This window comes from Oculina patagonica, chromosome 6 (assembly GCF_052425735.1).
Source record: "Oculina patagonica isolate OP01 chromosome 6, crgOcupat, whole genome shotgun sequence".
NCBI classification, from domain to species: Eukaryota; Metazoa; Cnidaria; class Anthozoa; order Scleractinia; family Oculinidae; genus Oculina; species Oculina patagonica.
Window position 1 is genome coordinate 18,267,292 of NC_135763.1, and position 26,527 is coordinate 18,293,818.

Sequence of the window (26,527 nt, forward strand, 5' to 3'; positions counted from 1 at the left end):
GGACTTTCGGGGAGATACTTCCCTTTATATACGATTGCCACTAGCTTGCGCGGTAGTTTGCGGCCTGGATAGCCAATCAAAACAGAGTTTGAGTGATTCGCAAGACAATGCGAGTATTTCTGGCCAATCGGAGAGGGTTTTGAGTGATTCGTGAAAAGATCCCTATACCACCCAACCCCACCCACTGCGTACACATCTTTTCCAGTCGTGCCTATATACGAATTTTTTCGCGTTGATCTGGAGGTATCGACAGAGGACGAAAGCGCGCGAACGGAGACTCGTCGAATTCTCCCGGGAAGGGCTGGATTTGCTGTGTATTCGACGGAATAACGACATACGCCGCTTTTTTCTTTGTTTTATTTTATAATAAACAATAAAACAAAAAAAGATAAATTAATTGATTTCTTGAACTAAATAAAGAACCTGAGAAATAGAAAAACGCAAATATTTGGAAACATTTGAGTGATTTGTGCAAATCACTTGAACTAGTGTGGATCCACCCCTGTGTGTTTCTACATTTCCCCATCATTCCATGGAGCTTTTGTATCTGCCTACTTTACTTAGCTTTTGTTGGAAGACAACGCTGGTTAACACCATGTGGAATGAAGGCTTTCCGGACTAAATTCAATATGATGGAGCACTATCTGCAAAATGTGTTTCATTGACAATTTGTTGAATAATAAAACAATTATCCTGCTCAATCTTGCGGAATATCGTCTGATTTTAGCCAACTCGGCCTACGCCCTCGTCGGCATTGTATTAGGCGATATTCCGCGCAATTTTGCAGAATAATTGTTAACTATTCACCTCCGAGCAACTCGCGCGCGAAAACTGAAACGTAATAAACCTGAAGTCAAAAGTCATCCTTTTTGGCTATATTATCTCACTGTTTGAGTATATACTGGAGCGGCTCGGTAAATATCCACCACTAGCCACCGATACTGAGGTGAATAATTGTTAGCTACACAAAATTGTCTTGAATATGTATAAAGTAAAGAAAAATCCTTTAAATTAATATCGGAGGCAAGTACTTCTCTCTAAAAGATTAACTTCATCGAGTTTCTATTTTCCTCTTCAACTCAATTAAAACAGGGCTAGTCGAGACTACGACAAAAAAATAAGAATGTGAAGACCTTCAGTTGTTTTAAATAAATATTTTCACGCCTTTACATTTACTTTTCATAGAACTCTCATAGAGTAAAAACTGTGAAGATATGTTTGTTTATTAACCTTTTTCAAGGGTTAAACTTTATAGACTTTTATGAAGCTTTGATATCCTTTCACACTTCCCATGTTACAAACCGAGGTCTCACAACTTTACCTGTGGTTTGTAACAGTTAACTAATGGCTTTTTCTTGCTAATGCGATAGAGCACTGGTAAAACATAGCTACCGAGCTGTCTTAGACGTCAAGTAAAATCTTGAATGGAGTATTAAACCACGGTAGGGTTTGGAATTTGCTTGTACGTCCTTAAAGGCAATATATAATACTGATAACGCTGAAAAAGGAAAAGGAAGAAAATCAAAAGAAAAGAAAAAAACATAAAAAGAAATATGTCCGCGGGTACCAGCCGGGGCACTATAACAGCTTTGGCTACAAACTTGCTTTTCTAAACATATCACGATATTTTCAAACATCAACATTTAGATGATGTTCGTGTATTGCAATCATTAAAAAGACTTGAACGCTGGTTTGGTTAATGTGTTTAAGCAATGGCACGTGTCGCTCGTTTAAGCCTGGTTTTCACTAGCGACACAAGCATAAGCACAAGCGCAAGCGCAAGCACAAGGGTCATTTTTTTTCCTTTTCTTGTGCTTGCGCTTGCGCTTGTGCTTGCGTTCGTGTGAAAACGAAACATCGAATTAACACAAGAAAATTGTTTACGTCTGGCCGTGTCTAGCTAATTAAAGAACTCATTCCAGCATTTGAACTAAGTAGCAAAGGCCGCGGTTGATTTTGATAAAAGGGTTTTCCTAGGTTGTTCGGAGCGTGGGCTCGAGTAGCGAATGACGTGGAGATGAATTCTTTCTTTTAAAATATCTATTTCGATGTTTCGTCTTCCTCCTTTTTTGTAGTCGCTTTCGCTTTCTTTATCACAAGAGAAGAGACAGCAACACTCGAAGCCTGAGATTTTCTGCTGCAATATTTGCAGCTAGAACGGAGTCGAGAACGGAGCCTTCTATAACGTAAACATTGTATTCCTATGCTAATGTGCTTATGCTTATGTCGACGTACGTTTTCACTTGGCACAAACTACTTATGCTTGCGTTTGTGTTTGTGCTTGTGCTTGCGTCGCTAGTGAAAACCCGGCTTTAGTCCAACAAACAAATAACCAAATAATGAAACATCGATTACCAAATATAGCAAAAGAGTTGTAGCACCTGTCCCAAAAAGTTAAAAAAAGGAACTCAGCGAGGCTTTGAAAAGCATTTCTTTGTTTTTTTCTACACTGATTTGAAAAGTTGTAGCAGTTGTTGTTTAATCTTGTATTTTGTGTATACTGTATTCTCCACGGTAAATGGTAACCAAAATAATAGTCAATTTCTTGTCTCATTTTGCCTGATAGAATGCTCTCCGTTTAGGGGATCAATAGATATGGGGAGGGAACAAGGCTCTGCATGCCTTCTCTCCTCCCTATATCTTAAATTGACTAAGCGGAGAACTTGCTCGCTGGCTACCTCCTCATGGATAAAGACAAAAGACAACCATAATAATGCAATAATTTTATTTCTCTATTTAGATTTACACACATCGTATTAAAAACAAATCTTAGTTTAACGGGATTTCCCTGCGTACTTACGTATGTGGCTGACGGTTTCTTGACTTCTGTCTTCTGTTTTCTTCTCAGTTTTTATAAAACTTAGTTAGCTTTGAGTGTTCCATGCCGTTAAGTTACCTTATTAGGAAATAACCACAGGCAGACCCCCCATGTGCGAGTTATTATCGTTGCTTGTCTCCCTCATACCGACCCGGCCGGCACGAAAAAGGGCAAACGGCCCGCGCAGGCGAAGAAAGCAACAATGAGTCGATAAACGTTCATCACTCAGAGAAGAGCGAAAGAGAGAAACCAGAGCAGAGCCCAAGACTCGTCGTCCGTCAACACATAACACGAACACATAGGGTGGTCTGCCTGTGAAAACGAGGCAAAAAACGCGAACAAAAACGCGAAAAAAAACGCGAGGAAAGCGGTCAAATGCTAAGAAAAAGACACTGAAACGCGATGATTGCCTATAATAAGGTAAATGCGCGATCTATAGAGAAAAAAGCCATTCGTACATTAATTGAAGGCAGCCATTAGCCAGTGTCTTTAAAAAATGCACATGATAAACGCCTCCATTGTTTGACTCGTAACGTGAGGAGCGTGGGTGTTTCGAAACTGGTACCAGACTGTAAATAATAAAGATGGAGATTAAGCTCGGTGAAAAAGTGAAGAAATATTCACGAACGAGGGGGACAAAGAAAAATCGAGTCCCCGACGGGACGAACCCAGGCCCCCAGAATACCGGTTGGGCGCCAACCAACTGAGCACGTGAGACCGCTGTGAGCTAGGCCAACTAGGGAGGCCGCGCGCATACGCTAGGATCAGCAATGGTACCAGACTTGCTTTTAACTGATTAACATTTGTTAACCATTTAAACTGTCATGAATAATCGCCCGGAGAAAAGATAAAATTTTGCCCAATGTTCCAATGTTTGGAAACCGCTTTCTAACCTTTTTTTATGAAAATAAATGTCATCCAAGTTTTTTTTTTCTTTCTAGTTTCCACCGTAGATTGGTAGATCAGAACAAGCAAATTTGTCAAAGTCGTGCAGAACCTCACGGAAGTTCATCCTAACAACCAATTGTATTTATTACTATATCCAAACTTTCGCTTTGAAGTTTTGGCTCATTTCATACTAAATAACCTCAAAATTCTCCCTTTTACAGAGTATTCTGGCCATGTTGAATTAAACGTGGCTCTTACACAATTTTATTTCAGCTCCCATTTCAAATATCAGTTTTGTAAACTATAATAACTAGTTGCCTATCCATTTGATAGAAAAGACAGAAAAAAGAAAGACCAAGATTTTTAGTGAAAAAAGGGCAAATTCACCATAAGCGAATTATGTTTAAAATGAACAGGTTGAATTGAACGCCTCCATTGTTAGATTCTCGTAACATGGTTGATCCTAACATGGATATCCTTTTGTCCTTATGTCTCCCCTTCCCTTGCGTCCTTTCCTTGGAGAACCATTGTGCTACAAAAAGTCTTTATAGTAAGAAAGATCAGCTTGATCGCCTCCACCAAATGAAATATCGGCATGACATAAAGAGAGAACGCACGGGTCAGGCGGGAAGCAGCAACTAACGCTCACAAGGGTTTTTGGGAAATGATGGCATTATGCGAACGCCAAGCTCGGACTTTCTTGCTATTATTTGAACTACGTACCTGATTTAGACAAAGTTTGGCTATCGAAAAATGTAGGCACCTCTTTGTAATAGATCGTGCGATTCCTGCCGGGATTTTCGTGAGATATGACGTTCATCATGCCACGAGCGAGAAACAACGAAAAATAAATCTGAGTGCCGCCCCTAAACGAATCGAACTCATGACCTCACAAAAACGGGGCAGGGTATTTTTCCTTTCTTTTTTTACTTCCGAGCCCCCTTCTATTTTCCAGCTTGTTGCTACAGTGTAAGCCTCCCACGCAGATGTCCTCTGGGATCATTTACAATCGTGTATCACAATGAGCCTAAAGAGTGTTTTAGTAGGAAGCTAGTACAGTGTACGTGGTGAGGGATTTTCTAACCAATCATACAACGTAGTTAAGTAACACAAAGCAAATCCGTATTTCGATATGGGAGAAGGAAGTGAAGAGTTCGAAACAGACTAGAACAATGTTGAACTGTTCACTGTTTACTGCGTTCGTTTCGGCCATGTATTGACGTCTCTGAATTTTGCTCTTGTTTTTAATATTGTTATCTCGAAACGAACGAAACCATCCCATCGAAGAGGTTTAACAAGTTGGGTAACTGACTCTTTTGCATGTTATGTTTGGCTGTGTACTTCCAAAAAGCCACTATGCTTCATATTGTTTAGACTAAACGAATGTCAAGTGCCTCCTCGGGAAGACAAAAGATAGTCAAACTACATTATATTTCATGACTCGAGTGAGACACTTTTTTTCCGTTAACACAATAAACTTAAGGCAGCCATAAGCGGTCTCCATTGTCTGATTCGTACCATGAGGAGCGTGGTTGATACGGAAGTAGGTAATAAAATGTTAATAACAAGGTTAGAACAGACACTAGACAAGTTTTTACCCTGTTTGTTGTGAAATGTGACAAGCCACTATAGGATGTCTTTAAAAACATGTATCGCTTTGTCTTTCCGCCAGAAGTTGTAAAACGGAGTGTTTCGTCTCCTACGGCAGGTAGAGTTATTCTTGTTTTGTTTGGTTCATTATGCCCTACCAATTCATTTGTGATTTCGATTGGCCTTAAAGAAAGTGAGACCCCTCAAACACACTACTTCGAAAGCGCCGTCACACTTAAGTCCCACAAGAAAAGACAAAATTTTGTCCAATGTTCCAATGTTTTGGAACAGCTTTCTAACCTTTCATTTATGGAAATAAATGTCATCGAATTTTTTTTTTCTTTCTATTTTCCCCCGTAGATTGGTAGATCAGAACAAGCAAATTTGTCAATGTCGAGCAGAACCTCACGAAATTCATCCTAACAATCATTTGGTGTTTTTTTTTTGTTTTTATTTTTACTATATCCAACCTTTCGCTTTGAAGATTTGGCTCATTTCATACTAAATAACCTCAAAATTCTCCCTTTTACAGAGTATTTGGCCATTTTGAATTAAACGTGGCTCTTACACAATTTTATTTCAGCACCCGTTTCAAATATCGGTTTTGTAAACTATAATAACTAGTTGCCTCTCCTTTTGATAGAAAAGACAGAAAAAAAAACCAAGATTTTTAGTGAAAAAGGGAAAATTCTCCATAAGCAAATTATGCTTAAAAAGAACAGGCTGAATTGAACGCCTCCATTGTTAGATTCGTAACATGAGTAGCCTGAAAGATATGGGGAGTAGGAAGCTGAAAAGACAAAACAGGCACTACACTTGCAATACACGTTTCTGTCACCCAGTTGTTGTTGTATTTTTCTTTTTTTTTTCTTTTATTCTATTACAGTGCTCTTATTCCGAAAAACAAAAACTTTAAGATTGAAGTATAAGTTTTAGTTGGACTGATGAAACAATGCAGGATCTAATATCCAGTAAGATCCATATTTCGTTAAGTTGGTTCTAAAGGCCATTGTGCAAGCGCGTGTGTCTTCTCTCGCAGTTTAAAAGAAAACCAGGATTACCATTTTGCTCCTCGAATGAAAAAAAAAGTTGTCCGTTATTATTATAAATAACTGACCAACGATTTCCTGTTTGCATATTTCGGCTCTTTCAAACGTTTCAAAGTAGCCTATTAGTGCTCATAATCCCTTAAAACCTATGTGGAATACGAGACCTGTAGAGGTAAAAGGAAGCGCATTTACCCGTTAACACCATAAAGGCAGCCATTAACAAAATATCTTTACAATGCACAGGTTGAACGCCTCCATTGTTGGATTCGTAACATGAGGCCCGTGAAAGACATGGGACTAGGAAGTTAATGGGTCGAAGCAGGTACGCAACTTATTTTGGACCGTTTACCATCTTTGTCCAATTTTGCCTTGTGTATTAGAAACCTCACTGAAATTCTCTCCTTTTCTTTTGCTGAATGTTCTTGTTCAGAAAAGCGAAAGATTTAAGTTGGAAGTTGTATTGTTGACATTCCATTGAATTGATCCAACAAGTTCAGCAAATGACTAGTTTACAATATTTGTTTACAATAAAAGGCCATTACGTTTCATGAAGTATTAATCTATTTTATGTATTGGACTAATCGAGCGCCAAGCGTCTCCTCTCAGCTGCAAATTTCACCACTGAATTTATTTTCTAAAACGAACTTCCACAACATGGACGCTAAGAGCTAGTAGTATAAGTCTCAAGCATAGGCAGAATTTCTGTTGAAGAACCTGTAAGCAAAAAAAAAAAAAAAAAAAAAAAGAACCTAAAAGCCATTAAAGTATAGCGTTACACCCTACGCTTTCAAGCAATTCCTCCGAAAGACAAAAGATAAACAGGCTCACGCGATCATTTTGTTCTTCGATTTAGATTTGCAAATATTACACAAAAAAGGTTTACTTGGCTTTAAATCACATAACGATTGCCTGTAGTTTCCTGTTCCTGTTCTTTTTAACATTAACGCATTATCTCCATAACGCAGTAAAGGTAGCCATTAACGAATTGTTTAAAATAAACAGGTTAAACGCCTCCTTTGTTCTTTCGTAACATCAGGAGTGGAAGATATGGGAGTAGTTAGTAAAGAGAACGAAACAGGCACGCAACTTATTTTGCATTGTTTACTATTTCTGTCCGTTTTTACCCTTCCTATCAGAAGTCAAAAAAATTATCCGTTTTTAATTGAATGTTCCTTTTCAGAAAAGTGAAACATTTTAGTTTAAAGTCTTTTTGTTTTCATGCCACTAAAAGGTCCACCATGTTCAGCAACTGACTCTTTTGCTATATTTGGTTATGTTGGTTAAAAAGGCCATTTCCTTTCATGGAGTATAAATTTTTTTTTTTTTTTTTTTTATTGGACTAATCGAGGGCAGTGCGTCTCCTCCCAATAGGCCAATTCCGATATATTAAAATTCTAACTTGGCTCCGAGGCTTGGGGGAATAAAACAAAAGATATCACGTCGAGGTTCAGGGGTGAATAAATCATTTCTTTTGTTTTATTCCCCCAAGCCTCGGAGCCAAGTTAGAATATTAATTTATCGGAATTTGCTTATTGCAAATCTCTCCGCTTTACTTTTCAAAACGAATTTCTCCATAGATGTTAAGAGCTATAAGGCTTACGTAAGGGCAGGGTTTCCTGCTTATGAGACTATCCGTTTTAAAGCCTAGTGTTGCACCCAACGCTTTCTGGTAGGATAACTTGAAACCCTTTTTTTATTATCAATAATAAATAGACATTTTTGGTCTTATAGTGATTTACGCAAAAGAACAGATTCATTCGAAGTTCTCCAGCGATTGAAGAACGTCAGAAAAAAATTCAAATCAAGGATTTCAAGAAAAAGTAAGTGAATCTCCCTGTTGAGATAAATTTCGGAGAATCTGTCTTTACATTTTTTTTTTTTTAGAATTTTAAGCGCATGAATAATAATTAGGGTGTAGGATAAATGTTTTTTCCTAAATTCTACAGATCCTAATGCAACTCAGTTTTTCTGCTTTTACAGTTTCCTTTTTCAAATCGTTTTTCTTTGGTTTTATTTATTCGCGGTTAAACCGAGGGTCGCGTAAAGTTTTTGACAGTGAGATGAAATGACTTATAATGTAGCTAGACCTAAATAAACAATGGAAAAAATGAAAATTGGCAGCTTATTTTATCACAAATGACCAAATAAATGAAATACGAAAAATGTCATTCTAAAATAGAGTGAGGAAAACAAAAAACACTGTATGATGCTTAAACTTTCTCATTTGTCTCTTGAATATTTCTTTTCTATCGCGTTCGTAATCAATTCCTTTTACTTTTTTTCATTTTGAAGAATAAAAAAATGACATTTTTTTATGTCATGAATCTTAACAATAGGAAACTATTCGAAAACATTTTGGCTTCTTTATTTGTTTGTTTCTTCAAGACGGGGGGGGGGGGGGGGGTGAAGATGGAGATATCGAATGAGTTTACTTTAAAGGTGAAACTACATTAAACGACGAAAGTATTTTTCCGGACTAAGAATGTTGGCGTATCGGGCAGTCGTATTTGCCACTCTGCAATTCTACCTCCTTGATGGAATTTCAGGTAAGATGCTGTTTTTTTTTCTTTTTTTTTTTTGTTTTGTTACACCGATGAAGTTGTATCAAGCATTAAAAAATTTGACCTAGGACAATGCGCGTGAGAAAATGAAAATTTGTTTTCCAAAGCTATGAAATGAAAAGGAAATATCCATATACTTATTTACTCGTTCATTTCTTGATGGGATCGTAACTCTTCAGGAAAGAAATCGACCAAGTTTTAGTAAAATTGCCATTGACGCAGTCTTAATCATAATAGTATTTTCTTTTTTTTAGTTACGATTTTTTTTTTTTTAGATCCGTTTTAGTTTAAAGGGTTCATGGAATTTACGCAACGTCAGGCCATGTGGCCCATACCGCCAGACCATATCTAGGTTTTCGTAGTATTAAACGACTTGGATTTTTTTTCCTACTCCTCCCTATATGGGCTTCTATTCCATCGAAGGGCTACCCCCGGCAAAAAAAATTCACCGGTTACCAATTATAAACCTAGTTTAAGAGTGGCACCGTGAGGCTGAAGTGTCAAGAATGAAACACAACGACAATGGCCAGGCTTTGAAACCGGACCACTCGCTCATGAGTACTACCGTGCTAAGAATTAACTATTGGCAACTGCGTCCACCACCCCTACCTCAAAGAATTCAATATTTTACCTATTTTTTTTTTTCTCTCAGTTGGGATAATATCCCTAAATGTTCTTATATTATCGGCAAGTATGGAAAACAACGTAACTCCGGCGACAAAATTACACTTGGAGGCACCAAATTATCGTTTTGCTCGGGTTTAACGTTTCCAGTTACCTCCTCAATACATTTTTTACTTGATATCTAAACTTTTATTCAACTTGAGTCGTTTTTGATGTGATATACTAAACGTTGCTAGGGATGAAGGTGTTAGACTGCATGGAATGCTGATGTCGATGTTATTATTTATTATTCTTAGGAGACTTGCAGGTAAAAATTGGCGATATTTTCTGGGCGCGTAGATCCACAATGGTCGGTTATTCCGACTGACCCAAAGCTTAATCAGATCCAAAACCTTCTGAATGCTGCAAGAAAGAGTCGCCTCGTGTACGCTGCAGCTAATATGCCTGCGAGGCTTGGCTACAAGGGCTTTCTGATACAAAACAAAACAACAAAAAGTGGGAATTGATTTTGGGTCCGGATACGGTGCAACTTCAGTTGCTTCTGTTCCAGTCCATGCCAAAAGGTGCGATACCAGAAAAGATCATCGAACGCACTCAACAGGTGATCAGTGCAGGAACTGTCCTTCCCGAGCTAAAAAGTGGGACGTCAAAGCGTCATAGACCCCCTTTTAATCCAGGCCCGTGGATGAATGACGCTGTGAGAGATAACAACAACTGCTACAATTACGCAAACATCCAAATCACCAACACCTTTGCACAGCCTGGGAGAGGTTCAGGAGCAATCTACGCCGCCATTACTGCTGCCGCAGTGCGAACCGCTTCAGTAAATGATGGTTTGGTGGTTGCTGCAAACTCCGTCTCCCCTGCGGGATCACGACATGTCGTGGCTCTTGTTGTAGAGGATGGTAAGTACAAATCAGATTCACGAATCAACAATATTCCCATTTTTTTTAATTAGAGTCGATGAGATTGGATTCAATGGCATTCTACTAGGAAGAGCTTCTTTTATTGCATTTGTCGTTTTAGTTCACCACCAAATTTTCTGAAGTTGTGACTTATTGTGATGAATTTATGTGCTATAGTTTACGATAGGGCCACTATCTTTAAACAAAGGCTCAAGGCTGAAAATTTGCGAAAAATATTTAGAGGACAATTTCGAACAATTAGGAAGGTAAGGCTGAAGAGAAACCATAACGTTTGTGATAATTCATTAATTGAAAAAAGATTATTATTTTTTTAATACTACCTATGGCAAAAGGTACATCATAAGAGATAAGAAAGAAATTACATTGCTTCTACTTGAAACTTGACTAAAGGAATTTTTGATTTATCTGTTGAATTTTTTCTCTCCAAACGCACATGTGACAAATGAAATCAAATGACCTTTGTGAGAAAGTTTAATTCCATAATTTGTCCACGTGGGTGGCGTCATATTGACTCTTTTTGCTCGTTAATTCTTCTTCAGGTGTCGATTTCCACTGGTACCTAAAGGATGGTGACGGGAAATGGTCTCACAAACCTGGCGAAACCAGTGTTACCCGAACCGATGACTCGGGAAATCTAAAAAATAATCCAGAAACGTGTGACATGAACGGCTACGTATTTGTTTGTTATATGACCACTGATAGAAATACTGTCAATATCAATTGAAAATATGTTATTGAGTGGTCAATACAGCACAACTACTAGACAATAGCTCTGTAACTGCGATTTGGCAAATAAAAAAGTACTGCTTACTCATTTTCATTGTCAACCATTAGCTGATGAAAAAAATACATTTACTTACCCCCCCCCCCCCCCCCCCACCTCCCCCTCCTCCCCCTCTTGCGTTTTGGCCCGTGGGCCAATAGCAGACCTCCTACCCTTGGAGTACCCTTGTGTTACGAAAAGTATTTATAGTAAGAAAGAACATTTCAGGCGTATATACCAACGCACGGATCAGGCGGGAAGCATCAGCTAACGCTCACAAGGGTTTCTAGGAAATGATGGCATTATGCGAACGCCAAACTCGGACTTTCTTTCAAATTATTTGAACTACGTTCCTGATTTAGACAATGTTTGGCTATCAAAACATGTAGGCACCTCTCTGTAATAGATCGTGCAATAACTGCCGGGATTTTCGTTAGATATGACGTTCATCATGTCACGAGTGAAGAACAACAAAAAATATCTCAGTCCCGCCCGAAGCGAATCGAACCCATGACCTCACAAAAACCAGGAAGGGTATTTTTCCTTTCTTTTTTTAACCCGAGCCCCCTCTACTTCCCAGCTTGTAGGTGCAGTGTAAGCCTCCCACGCAGATGTCCTTTGGGATCGTTTGCAATCGTGTATCACAATGAGCCTAAAGAGCGTTTTAGTAGGAAGCTAGTACAGTGAACGTGGTGAGGGATTTTCTAGCCAATCATACGGCGTAGTAAAGTAACACAAAGCAAATCCGTATTTCTTGAGACATTTATAGCAAAACGGCTCTTTACATTGCTAGTTCAAATTGCGAAAAGTACCACGATAACAATACCATTTAAAGAACATAAGTTGTTCTAACTAAAAACAACTCGGAGAAGATTATCACAGGCAGGAGAAGAGAAAAGTTTCTCCCATGTAATGGTCTCTCGCCGTCAATTAATGCAATATTTTCAATTTCAGTTTCTTCTCCTTTGCTTGCTTGACTTTTATGCATCGTTACTGCAGCGTTTATCTGATCCTTGTCTCTAACACTATTTCGGTTGACAAAATTGTTCTAGGTTAAAATTTCCTTCTTGAACATCCTCTTTTCTGTAAAGAAATCAAAAATAAAACATTTAACCTCTGAAACCCCGACTCTAAAGTCGCTCACAGCAAAATTGGGCCATATGTGTGATGGTCGGGAAGCACTTAAATAGCAAATAAATACCAGTGGCCCTCTTAACAGTACAAACAATAAAATATACAATAGAATAAGAATATAAAACTGTGGCTAAACTATAAGATAATATAGCGAAATAAAATACAGGAAATACGAGATAAAATCAGCAAATAAAGTATAAAAGTATAGCTAAATTACGAAATAAAATGGTTTAAAAGCTACTTTTTATAAAAAAAAAAAATGCTCTTCCAAAGAGAGTTTCTAAAAGAATTAAGCGTGGCCGCCATATATGCATTTTCCGCATAGATAGCGGTAAGCTGTTCCAGGCTTGACTATACAGGAAGCCACAGTAAATGTCCTTCTTTCTTTATGATGTTGCAGAAACTGTTGTTGGTTAGCTATATTGTGCTGTGGTTTCGATGTTGTTTATTGTATTTTTACGTAATTTGGTGATCGCACACGAGAAAACTGCCACAAAATTGCCAGAATGAGTCTATAGCTATTACTTTCTGTATTTCAATCAGAATGGAGAGAGTGGGTTTGACGAGAAGGTGGAGAAAGGCTTATAACTGGAAGGTATCTTCTAGTGCCTGACTGGGGTACTAGGGTGTAGAGGTTTGAAATTTTTTCAATTGTAGCATCACCTCTGGCATTCAGCGCTGTAAACTGTAGTTTAATTAAAAGGCTCTGACATCTTTACATGAGTGATTGTCTCCGATCCTGTGATATATAGTGTTTGTGAATTATCTGTCATATACATATATATTTTAATATTTCGTGAAACTCCAATTTTTACGGATAATTTGTTAATCGTATTGTGAAAGATTCTAGGTACCAGACCTCAGCTGACGTCTCTGCATTCGATCATCGCGGGTTCACTGTGCTAATATAACCGTTTAGGCTTATACAGTATGTGATACTTTTCACGTCAATATAGTAAAGGAATTCTAAAGTCTTTTTGTTTATTGCGTCAGTAAGGAAAAGGAAGTGAAAAGTTGTTCCTTTTTTGTGTCAGTACCGATAAGGTATTTGAGGGTTTTTGGCTTTTTTATACGTCAATATTAAAAAGAAATTTTAAGGTCGGAAGGCGGAAGAAGCTTCTCGTTATTTTACTGACGAAAATACAATCAAAAAATGAAGGTCTTTTCGCACTCCTAGCCCCTGCAGAACTATTTGAAATAATTTCATTGTAACGCAAATCTTTAATTTGAAACCAACAAACCAAGATTACCTTATTTGAGTATACAGATGTCTATGCTGTAAGTCGAGTAACGAATAAAAAAATAAGAGGAATTAACGTCAAAACTTGCAAATGCTTGCCGATTCATTTGCAATTGAATACTGAATAAACTATTGTTTGAATACTCTTAAAAGGACCAACATAAAATGGAAACGGAAACTTTTGACCGCGATAACAATAATACTCCTATTGTTCAGCCTTTTTTATTACCCCAATAAAAGTTTTTGAAACTTTCAACTCCCTGGTTTTTTTTTTTAAACAAAACGATTCATCGTCATAAAACGTTCGGCTCGTTACAGAATGCAAAGCTTTTCGTTTTCTGACTGAAAAGGATTTCAACACAGACATCATGTAGAGCTTAGATGGCCATGTAAACGGCGTCACGTCAAGACGGACATGTCATGAATTATGCGTCCCATATTCGTGATCTCTTGGCTTCTTCGGTTACGAAGCAAGATGAAGTGGAGACCGAAGTTTGTACGTATTTAAATTCGCCGCCATTCGTGCAATTTCGTAAAAATAAAGCCAGGTGAAAGTGATCGACGCATGAGTTTGGAAAAAAAAAATGCGACATACAAGATCACGAACCACGCTTTGATGCTCTCACGAGATTGTCTCTAGACAATGGCTTTACTGGTGTATCGTGGTACACGGCTTAGTCGTCCCCTAATAAACAACGTGTATTGACCAGATTCTCTGGCTTCTCGAAAAATGAGAGCCACGACGGCGAGTTATCTAGTTGGACTCTACATCCTCGGCTAGAGGATACTTCTGTCCGAGAGTGACAAGCTGAATAGAAGTCGCTAATTGGGAAGTGCGTTAGAAATTCATCATGTCCATCATGGCTGCATCAATGTTCACTGGCAAGTTATAAATGAGAAACGATTATCGGTAATTAAACAAGGTAAAATTAGCTCGTATTCAACACGAGGCTTCCGTTCCAGCTACTGCAACTAACTAAGCATTTACTTGGTGTTAAGTGAAACATGTATCACCGACGAGATAACAATCCCTGACGCGTTCTTTCATTCGAAGATTTCATTGGAGGAAATTAAACAACGTTCGAAAAGCTTTCCGTGTCTTTATTGTTTTGTTAAATCTCACTTAAAAACAAATTTTCGTTAGAAACTTTTCCTGACACCGGTAAACAGAACATGGCTTTAGCAGTTCTCCTCGCTATTAAAGTTTGTTTTAACAGGAGTCATAAAACTGAATTTGGTCGCACGTATTGGGTTATTGGCAAGGTGAAACTAACGATGCATATCTAACGAGGAATAAGATTTTAATACCGTGTAAAAATAAAAAAAAATTCGAAAGAAACAGAAGGAAATAAATTCAACAGGGGATAGATCTACAAAGTAAAGGGAAGTTATTAAAAGTGGCGCACCACAATTTCAGAATGTTATTAGTTAAAAAATTTGAATGAATTTTCATTTGAAGTAATGTAAAATTACTGATTATGCAATAAAAGCTCTTCTCTATTTATAGATCTCTGTGGCAGAAAATGAATATAAAAGGAACAGAAAAATAAATTCGACATGGGGGAAATTTAGAGCTGAGAACAAGGGAAAACGTGCCTATAATGACGCACGCCCGTTACAAGTGCAATTTGTAATCATTAACGTACTGAATTGACTGGGCGGATTACAGCAGAATTCAAATTGTTTTTGTCATCAAAGGCAGTTTTCTATTAATAGCGCTTTATGGTAGTCATTGAAATGAAAGGAAAAAAATCAAAAGCAAGCAGAATCGACTGAGGGGAGTCTAGAAAGAACAAGAAGAAACAATTTTTTGAATTCTAGAATAATAAAATTGTCCAGGCGTGGGGTATAAACTCTGATTATTGTAGTCTCGACGAATTGCAAAAGCAACGCCAAGCGCTAACGCCTCCAGGAAAATTATTTATAAAAAAAATTGAATAGGTCCTCGCGGAATATTAACCACCGTATATTTCAATTTTTTGAAGGCTGCAATTTTTTGCATCAAAATGTCATTTGTAGGGCAGGCTACAGCGAGACTATCGATAAATAACATGATAAAATAAAATATAAAGATACGGGTACTTTAGAAATATTGCTATAAAGATCGCTCGTATATAACGGCGATACACAGGGAAGGCCTCGCTGTTTTAAGTATAATATATTGATGGTGTTTAAATGTTTAAAATTTAGAAGGAATATATATCGTTAGTCTTTTCTTGCAATGGAGATACAATATTCTAGCAAGACAGTACTTCAGAATTTAGTAGGTATTGAGATGTGAAGCTGGCAAGGGATATTTAAATGTTCTATGTTTTTATACTGGATTTACAGAGGCAACTGGCAAAAAAAAGAGTGGCACAATTAGAAAAAAAGTATAAAAAACAAATAAACTAAGTAAATTAAGGATTACGGTCAAGTTAAGTTAGGTAAAGCAGAATTAATGGCCAGGCACGCCGCTCTCAGCCACAAATAATGTAAAAAAAAAAAAAATCAGCATCGAAGTTTAGTTTTCTTCAAACATTTATGGTACATATCAGAGAAACAAAGTGCGGGTGATATTACAGGATTAGTAATTATATTGATCAAAATAGCTCTGTAAAGTCTTCAAGCCAGTTAAACTACTACTGATATTAGTAATGTGTTTTTCTTTACCTTGATCGCTGATGACCGCCGCCTTTCACAGTTTTTCCACGAATGCACTCCACAAACACGCTTGTATAACTGGCTACGCGGAATATCGTCAAAGTCGCGAATCTCTGTGTCACTTGCCGCCCTCATTTGCTCCAGCGTGCCTTTCACAGTTAATGAAGACATGGCTATTAGCGCTAAAAGTGACATAGCCTGTATAAACAAATGTTTGCCATTCATTTTCGTGGAGATTACGCTAGTTAGAAAGCCCCTGGCCTGCTTCAGTGGTACCAGGTTTGGTAATTCTCGTGTAATCTTGAGCCGAGTGCGAATGGGGCTTTCGTGAATAAAATGCTCCTTTTTATCCGTTTTTTCCCGCGTCAGCAGACAATTCTAGAGTGATCATTGTGACATTTATGCGGTTAAGGTGTGGGCGGCGCCCATCTAAAAGACTCCAAAGCACTTTGTTAAAACGACTGCAATTAAGGTTCAAATTATTAATTATCATACTAAGCGCCTGCTTATCAGAAGTCTAACTGTGTAGTTATAAACTTCGCTCGTTTCTGGAATATTTACCCAAGCGAAAACACGCACACCTAATGAGTACCAAATAACATCTATACGCATGTATGCGAAAATATTAAAATACGTATTAACTTTGAGCATATACCAGTACTACTTGAAGTGAAAAAAAAATCTTCCTTAAACAACAGAATTTAGATTTATCCAGAATAAATAAAAACATAAAGCTGTTGATTAATGCACCTGTTTGGTTTCTAAAATTTCCATATTTACTTACTGATCGATAATAGGAAACGTGATTTGCAAGACAACGTTTCTAATCTTCTTTTCAGCAATGATAAAAAATTGAATGACTCACACAGCAGCGCCTACTAAAACAACAAAGTTTGCATTTATTAGGCTTTTTTTCTTTTCAACCTTTTGTCTTTTTCTGGTTGTTTGTTCAGTGTTCCGGTTTCCGGTCCGCTGATTTCTGCTCGCTGAGGTTTTCCTGTCCCCTGATTTTAATTAAAAAAAAAAACTCACTGATAGCTTACTATTCAAATTGCTTTCTCTTTCGTCAGAAAGTGGGCGAATAAAATAAAAGGCCAGAGGAGGTAACGGTTTTTTTTTCTTTAAAACATGTACAATTTAAGTTGAACTTCCCTAGTAACAGCAGAAAGATAAAGCACTCCGAAACAAACATCAGCCGCCTTGTGAACTGCATGACTATTGTCAAACTGTGACTTACTACATTAGCCTCACGAAGCAAAAAATGGGAGTTATGGATCACTTACGACAACTTTATTAAAGTTCTGTATACAGGTGGATTTCAAGTGACACGTAATTTTTTACGTGCGTTTTCGCTCGTGAAAAAAAATTAGAGACAAAGTATGAACGACTTGCGTACACGATTACGCAAGTCGTTCATAAATTGCCTCTAAATTTTTTCACGCACGTAAACGCACGTCAAAAATTACGCGTCACTGGAAATCTACTTCAAGACGACGCAAACCGATACGTTGAACTAAAAAAAACGTATCGCCTCTTCAAAAGACCCGAACCGAACGGCAATTTGTTGTCACGTGATCACTATTTCTGAGTGAGGTTTTTGTGGTTTTTCTACTTGAATGGCCTCAAAATACCTCTCAAAATGAAAACTTCAAAATCGCTTTCCCCAAAGTTCATATTCTCGTATTTAAAAGAGAAAAATGTGGCGAAGATGCGAATGAGACGGCTTTTTATTTTTATTTTTGTTGTCGGACAAAGCATTACTAATGTACGGCACAAAGCAACGGAACATGTTGGCTGCCCTCGACAGCTATCTGTCAGATATCTAAAACTCGAGAAAGCCCGGTTTATTTTGTTTCAGTCCGCGAGACCACAAACCAAGATCAGTCACCGACCCTCCTACGCACAATTTTAGTTATATTAGTCTGCAAATTATTTACTAGTAGAGTCGCCTTTGTATGACTGTGACAACACTTCCACTAAGGCTTCTTGTGTAGGTTGTACTAAATTTAGACATAATAAGACGTCCCTTAAGGCATTATTTACTTGATGTATTCGCTGATGAAGTCTTCCGACGTCATCGTTAGAGAGCAAACAACACAAAAACAACAGAAAAAAATCTGGAGTATATTTTCAAATAACACAAATTATTATTCAACAATTGCGCGCGCTGCCCTTTTTTGTTAAATTTTTTATATTTTTTTTTTCTTATATAACATTTTCTTGTTTTTTTTTGTTTGGGAGTTTTTCAATTTTTTAGCCCCCCTTTTTTTTTTTTTTTAATTTTTTTTTTTTTTATTTTTTTATATAATAAAAAATTTTTCTTTCTTTTTTTTGTTTTTTTTTTTTTCCTCTCCCCCCCCCCCCCTCTCTCCCCCCCTAAAATCATGCGTGGAACAATAATCGACAAAGTGATTTCAAGGCCCACCAGAAAACCTTGCATGCCTTTCTTATATTTAGTGGACTGGTCATTCGTTCATGCGAAAATGTGCATAGAGCGTTTGCTATAAAGATTTATTTAAGCCATATTTGACATATCCTGTATGGAAATGTCATATCTTTATTAAGCTTTTTTTCTAAGATCGCGAAACCGATTAAGGCTTGTCGAATCACTGATCGACATTTACACGTGTCCCTTTAAATGTGTTCCATTTAGATCAAAGTGGTAAAATATAAACTACCCAGAGGTGGATCCTGTTCCAAACATGTTTTGCTACTTATTTTGAACGCATAATGAAAGCTTTTTAGGACGCCTACCTTTCATTTTGAGTACAAATGCTGGTTCGATCAGTGATGGACGACAGAAAATAGCTGATAACCTAGTCAATTTGATCAAACAGCTTCCACAATTCTGTTTTTTTGCTCACTATTCATTCAACAAGCGTTTTTTAAGAAAACATACGCTTGGAATTGGTACCAGAAGGGTTTTGTTCAAAAATTTGAAGGGAAATGTCCTAAAATTAAAGCCGAAGTACAGGCTCCTGGTTGGCATGTCTTAATTCCTTTTTACTTTGCTGGGAAAATATTCGTGAGCAACGAGAAGGTTTTTCACCTGTTATATCGTTTTCAAATAATGATTACAGCTGTAAAATATTATGGAGATTCCAAGCGTTTAGGAGAGCCATTCAGTTCAACAATCGGCTAAAAAATGCCTCTTACTTTTATTACAGCAAAAAAGATTCGCATGATGTTACACAGATGCACAAAAATAGATATAAAAATTTATAAGCGAAAATTCCACACGACGTGGTATATTTTGACTACAGAGTAGTATTTACGTATTTTTTCATTTATTGTATATTTATTCCCTCTTCCGTCCACGCTTTTAATTAAACTTTTGATAACATAGTAAAGCAGGTAGTTACTATTTGTGTGTAGTAACAAAGAAAAAAGACGAAATGGGAAAATATTTCACTGCGTGTTTTAGCGTTAAAACCTATGTCATTAGCAGCAGTTAGGAACACACGCCAGCAAATGGAAAATTTAACGACCCAAAGGCTTTTAACTACAAGAGTCCAAGTGGCGGCCGCCGACCGGTTAGCTCGGTGGTAATGCGCCGGATAACTGTGCAGGAGGTCTGTGTTTCGGATCCCAAACCGCACTAACACCCAGGAACTAACAGAGAAGAATTTACTGCCTTTGAAAGAATGTGCAAGTGGTAAGATGTTCTAGTCTTTTCGGATAAGGACGGTTAACCGTAGGCTCCTTTTTTCTGTATCTTAATATATGGTCAGCAAGGGACGTTAAAGATCCCAAACAGTTATTACGAAGAATATTGAGGACACGAAGTTTGGTGTTGTGGTCAGATCTTTGCCTGTTGTACTTTCAAGGCTGGCGTGGGCTAGCAGCTATTTGCATCACAAAGCGTTCACATATGTCAACAAATTTAAAGCCTTAGTTTGTGTGCCAAAGTTTGGACGCGTCTCCAAGAGTATTAACTCCAAGAGTATTAATGTAGCGTTAAAGGGTTGCGTTGCAAATGCAACTTTATTCTATAGAAGTTACTCTTTTTTTGTCTGAATAATTATTTTTGATAATCATTTGGCCTGTCTTATCAGCTAGTTTACAACTAACCATCGGACGTACCAGCGACCTCATACACCCACCATCGTACGCGTACAAGAGGGGGGGGGGGGGGGGGGGGATTTCACCATTTTCTTAGAAGGTCAGAAAACAACGGAAATTGATGCAAAATCAACCCAGAATGCTTATGAAACGCAAAATTAATCAAATCGTGCAATTTTGTTTCAAAAAACTGAAAACAATAAGGGAAAATGTTAAAAATGACGATTTTTGGCATGACCGGCTTGCAATTATATACGTCCGAGGGTTGAGCTTGATATTTTTCTTCTCATTTCGCCACCGTGATAATAAGGACAAGCCTTTTTTAACCTTGGTAGATGCTCTTGTGTATTAATTGCCAATTTTCTAAAATGAGGAAGTGATTGTCTGAAATTTTAAATAAACAATAAATACTATACAGAGAATCCACCATAAAGGGTCGCCTAATATCGCTCGAGGGCGTTTGAAATACGGGCTAAACAAACAATACCACACAGTTCTAAAATCAATATAGGTAAGGAAGGCGCTGTAAATGCAAAAGACACTTTTAAGGTGGCTTAATACAGTTTTTAGAGGGCTAATCAGTCCAATCTTTAACTCTCTTGTACAGTCTTCGAAAAAGGTTTGTTATCTCTTAACACTGTTTGTTACATCCTAAAACCATCTAATGCGACATTTGGAAAATAAAAATGCTAAAAAACAGCTTAAATGAACGGCCGAGTGCTTAAGAGGGGACTGGCACTAGTAGTTTAAACGGCGTTTTTCTCAAAATCTACCCGTACGACCCTACCTCAAAATTTCAGAAATAAGAAATTGGGTTTGATTTATCATTCATGCAAATAATATAAAAATCTGTAAGACAGATTTTTCGCAAAGTAGGAAAATGTGATTTTTTGCCGATTTTTAAAATAGCTCAAAATCTGTCTTACAGATTTTTTCAAAATTTTGGCTGTGGACGTGGCTCACCCCTAGCCTTAAATTTAATTGTGAAAGTTTCATAATAGGTTGTACGGTAGGTTTTCGAGAAAATCTGGCTCAAAATCTGGCTTTTACGACCTCCGGAAGTGAATCAAATTGCGCGTGCGAGCGCGCGCTAATATGACGCCATGCGTCGCGAGCGATAATGAAAGACAGAATTAGAACTTCTCTGTGGGATGTTTATCCACCTTTTTTGTCGTATTGTTTCCGTCCCAGGTTTCAAGATTTATCTGAAAGTATTTTGAAGATTATTTTTGTATACAAATTTGGTAAAGAGCGGTAAAACAGATGGAACTCTTTTTCGTTTCTGTTTAGAGTTGCTAGCGCCATCTTAGCCCGCGCGAGCAATAATGACGTCAGGCAGAAAATCGTAGCGCGCGCCTTTGAGCCACGTAAAAACTGTATTCAGCCACCTTAAACGTAACTGCTTTTTGAAAGAGATCCAGGTTGAAAGATTTATGCTCCGCCTAATGAAGGATTGAATGCTGTAGTCACCAACTAACAAGAAAATCTTCATCATAAAAAATATGATTTTAAGTCTCGCCATGCTGTCCAATTTCGAATAGTTTAAAACCTTTTTAGAGTCGACGGATTAATTTGGACTTGGCGGGATATGACGCCTGTAAAAACCCTCTTCGTCGCCTATTTTATTTTTATTTTAAGACTTTAAAAACGAGTTTTTCAAATTTAATTTCTTTTTTCCCCTTAAAATTTTTTTTTTTTTTTTTTAAAAAAAAAATTTCTTTTTCTCTTTTATTTGTCCCCCGTTTTTTTTGCCCCCGCGAAATTTGTGTATAAAAGGGGGCGTTTTTTACCCCGAAAAAAAAAAAAGCCCCTCCTGTTGTTTTTTTCGGCGAAACCGTTTCATAACACCCTTTTTTTTCTGTTGTAAAAATATATTAAAAACACCCCATTTTTTTCCCCCCCCGTCCCCCCCTTTTTTGTTTGTTAAAAAAAAAAAAAAAAAAAAAAAAATCTTTTTTTTTTTTTTTTTTTTTTTTTTTTTTTTTTTTTTTTTTGGTTCATTTTTTTTTTTTTTTTTTTTTTTTTTTTTTTTTTTTTTTTTTTTTTTTTTTTTTTTTTTTTTTTTTTTTTTTTTTTTTTTTTTTTTTTTTTTTTTTTTTTTTTAAAAAAAAAAAAAAAAAAAAAAAAAATTTTTTTTTTTTTTTTTTTTTTTTTTTTTTTTTTTTAATTTAATAAAAAAAAAAAAAAAAAAAAAAAAAAAAAAAAAAAAAAAAAAAAAAATTTTTTAAAAAATTTTTTTTTTTTTTTTTTTTTTTTTTTTTTTTTAAAAAAAAATTTTTTTTTTTTTTTTTTTGTTGTTTTTTTGTTTTGTTTTATCGTATATATGTGTTGCTAAATATTTACAGAATTCTATATTGATAACTGTACGAATTTCCTTCGTTTTTGGGTTAGTAATGTGCAGAGGGAAGAGTCTGAACTTATGTGACTCTAAACGAAACCGACGTAAATAAACTAAATATTTACTTATGAATCAAAATTTTATGGGTAAGCGATCTCAACACACTTTCTGTTATAAAAAGTGCAAGCTAGTAAACTGAGCATGTGGAAACTAAATCGACGTGAATTTATTTCTACTGGGATGTAGTATCTTTTTTGCTTTAACTTGTTTGCGGGATTTTTCTGAAGCTTTTTTATTTGCGAAATTGTTAACTGTGTTTTCGATTCGTGTAGGTGAATCATTCAAGATGTCACAGTTAATTCCACTAACTAACACACAAGTTAAAAACACCATTTAATGGAGAATTTTTGTATTCAACGTACAACCAAAGCGCTAATAACGATTGAAGGTCACTGATCGAGCTTTAAGTTGAAAGCGGCATTAATGTAATAAATGGGAAGATCTGAAAACCGACACATAAAAAAAAATAATAATAATTTAAATTATTTCATAAAGTACAATTAACAGATTCTCACAGACTTTATACGTTTAGTGTTCTCAGTTACGTTTGTTACCTTATATTTGGAGAGCGCTTTTCAATTCTGCAGGGCAAAGCTTACAAACCAGCTCGTTAAATATCGGAAACGAATCGGGCAGTTTCATAAAAAGGTCACTCCAACACCGCCGGCATTTGAATTGTTAGTGAAGGTCAATCAGTCTCTTTCTTTTTATCCGTGTAGCTATTGGCAGTCTTTTATCTTTCACTTCAGTGGAACTTGATCGGCTCAGCCCAATTCATTATCCAGTCCGTTGTTTTACGGGACAGACGTCTTTTTGACTTGTTTACAAAATTTTATCTTTTGCTCCGCAGTTACATCGGGTCTTTCCGTGAACATAATTATTGGTCATAACTTTCCATGATGTAAAAAGCTTTGGATAAGATAGATTAACAAAGAAGTATTTTTTCCTGCTCAGTCTTTACTGTGCTTTCGTTTCATACTTCATTAGCATATACAACGCACCAACTCGTCTCAGGCCTTATCCGTGCGTATGGCATACGCTTCGTTTGATGGATTTACCAATTTCGATAAGCTATGGATTTCACAGTTGCCCTTGAAGCTTCGCTTCGCGGTCAACTGTTCATTTTTCAGACAGTCTTTCTGCCTCGGGCATTATCCTCCTACACACCAGCCACCTGAAGGGGTTCATTTACTAACTATCCCGCAAGTGATTTTCCCCAGTTTTCAAGCTTTGCGATTTACGTTGGCGCGTTTAGTTTTAATGCCGAGTTAATTGTTCAATTGAATAGAATCGAACGTTTTGAGCATGCTAACAATATTTTGAATGCCAGCAGAATTACGTAGATGTTTTTAATTTTAAGAAATGATGTCTCCCAAAACGAGCGTCTTTTTTTTTATAAAAATATGAAAAAAAGATTTTTTTCGGTCGTTGGTTGCCCAGTGCGAGCTATTCGGCCGCACTCTCTACATGACATATAACCCCTGTAGCTATGCGACCACACTTTACACAGGACAAAATATCCAGAATCTTGTGCAGCTCACATTGAGTTTGAAACTATAACTGTATAACAACAACAGTTATTACTTTTAGATTGAAGTTTGGTATAAAGTACTTTTAAGGGAAATCGGTATTGCTGTGATAACAATAAATGAAAAACCCGGAACAAAAAAAAACTGTGCGATTCACTTTTTTTATAGAAACAAGCTAAATCCAACATCTTACACTAGATAATATTGCCAAAAAATATATAAGTATGAAAAAAAATTATGTAGGTTTGATTTCAAATAAATCACAAAAACATTACAAACCGTAGTGTGCATATTATAATGGTAAATGGACGATAGATTACAGAACATAACTTTGATCAAATTGCTTCAATTGTGTCTTGAAGTTATTTATTGACGAATTGAAAGTTGTGTCAGTTTTGTTGATCGTGATGTCAGGAACTAGATTTTTCTTTAACATTACCCACGTTGTAATCCTTGGGTGATTTTCGAGTTCGGCGCTTTTTCAAAAATCTTAAAAACAGCTCTAGAGATTTAAAAAAAAGCACTCCCCATCCATGGTTAATATTGCATATAATCTACTCAAAATAAAATATTACACTCAAATTTATTGAGCTAAGCCTGGAAACGCCATATTTACTTATGCTATTTTAATGTGATCAATTTACTCTCTTGAACTAGAACAAAAATGCATTAGCACTTCTTCTAACACGTTAAGTTTTTAAGACTTCTAAAAATTCAAGGATGAGGCTTTTTTGAACATACTTGACAGTCTTCCGGTGCCCATCGTGATGTCTTGTGATGTAAAAACTATAATTATGTTCGAAATATTTTAATGTTGCACTTTGAAACCGAAGTACGCTATCAAGATAAAACGTGTAAAGAGATAATTATATATGTAGGACGTTTTGCAGCCTATGAAAGTTAAAAACTCGAGAACCCTTGCGATTTTTAATATTAGAATTTAATGACATCACGTAAAAAAAAGGAAGAACAAGGATAAGGAGTTTCAGAACAGATTACAGTCTTTGGTACGTGCCCGTAGCAAAGGCGTGTGACATATGCACGACAAAGACGCACTTTAAAAACTCGAGGGCCCTTGCGATTTTTGATTTTAGAATTTTATGACATCCCGTAAAAAATAGAAGAACAAGGATAAGGAGTTTCAGAACAGATTACGGTCTTTGCTACGTGCCCGTAGCAAAGACGTGTGACACATGCACGGCACACGTGTGACACATGAAACATAGCAGCCAAGACCGTGTGAAGTTTCTACAGATATGTTCATGACAGGAACTGTCGCTACCAGCAATCATTCGAAAGATAAACCCACTTTGATGGATAATTTATTAGTCAAGAAAGCCTTTATCTGAAAACACGATTAGATTCAAACCGCGATTAACCACACGGAAGGAACTGCAGTTGAAAACGATACGTCGCAACTGATTACCACATTTACCACAGTGGACTATGTTTTCTACCACTTCTTCATTACAGCCAATTATTTTTTTCAAAAATAATAGATTGAACAATTTAATAGTGTATATCAAAAAATATAACCATGCCACGATATTTATTTCTTTACCTAACCTTCTACCGAAAGTTAGCTACAAAAGTACCAAAATGTGATAAAACTGAATAAAGCCATGATATCTAAGTTGAATGCAGATGTACAAAAATATCTTCTTTTCGACGGATTAAACTATTGCTTTAACTTCTACCGAAAGTTATGTGAAAAGTATGACCTGAAGACTGACAAAAAATAAAGGAACAAGAACGGCTGTGGAGACGACTGACCAGGATTAAAATCTACACAATTTTATCTTATTTTGTGAGACGTGGCTCATATAATTTTCATTAAAACCGGGGCGTGATAAGTTGAGATGTAGTCATTAAGTGTTTTCAAAGTGAGAAATTTTACTTAAAAGCAAAAATTATCGGAAAATGTGATACCTTGTTTGCTTATTGATTCATGCAATAAATTCAGCTAAAATAGTTATTTTCAATATCAAAAACCGCGCAATTTACTTCTGTTACACGTTTAACTACTTTTTGTCAATTTTATACGTTATACGTAACGTACATGTAGTTACTGACCAAGTGACCAAAGTGATATGGTGACTCAAAACGCTTCATGCAAAATCGTTTACTTTGGTTGAATCTCTATTACAAAAACCGCTTAGTCAATGATTTTTTACAGCAATGACATTTTCACTTGAGCAGAAAATTTGTTTTAAAGAGTAATACTTTCAAAACACAAGATATGTCACCGCCTGATATCGTCACGTGACTTTTTACACCACGGCTCTGGGTGCGGTTGCCAACA

The 26,527-nt window shown here is 36.6% G+C and overlaps 1 long non-coding RNA gene and 1 pseudogene across 2 annotated transcripts; one reads left to right on the forward strand and one right to left on the reverse strand.

Annotated features, from left to right (window-relative positions):
* Positions 1 to 9,844: 9,844 nt before the first annotated feature.
* On the forward strand, positions 9,845 to 11,265 carry LOC144656321 (uncharacterized; annotated as a pseudogene). The gene is made up of 2 exons (XR_013571293.1): positions 9,845 to 10,435; positions 10,996 to 11,265. The product of XR_013571293.1 is annotated as an uncharacterized LOC144656321 (transcript).
* A 702-nt stretch (positions 11,266 to 11,967) lies between these two features.
* Positions 11,968 to 16,611, reverse strand: LOC144657066 (uncharacterized). Its single transcript, XR_013571453.1, has 2 exons — positions 16,246 to 16,611; positions 11,968 to 12,302 (listed from the first exon to the last, which is right to left on the reverse strand). It is a non-coding gene; the product is annotated as an uncharacterized LOC144657066 (long non-coding RNA).
* Between the last annotated feature and the right edge of the window lie 9,916 nt (positions 16,612 to 26,527).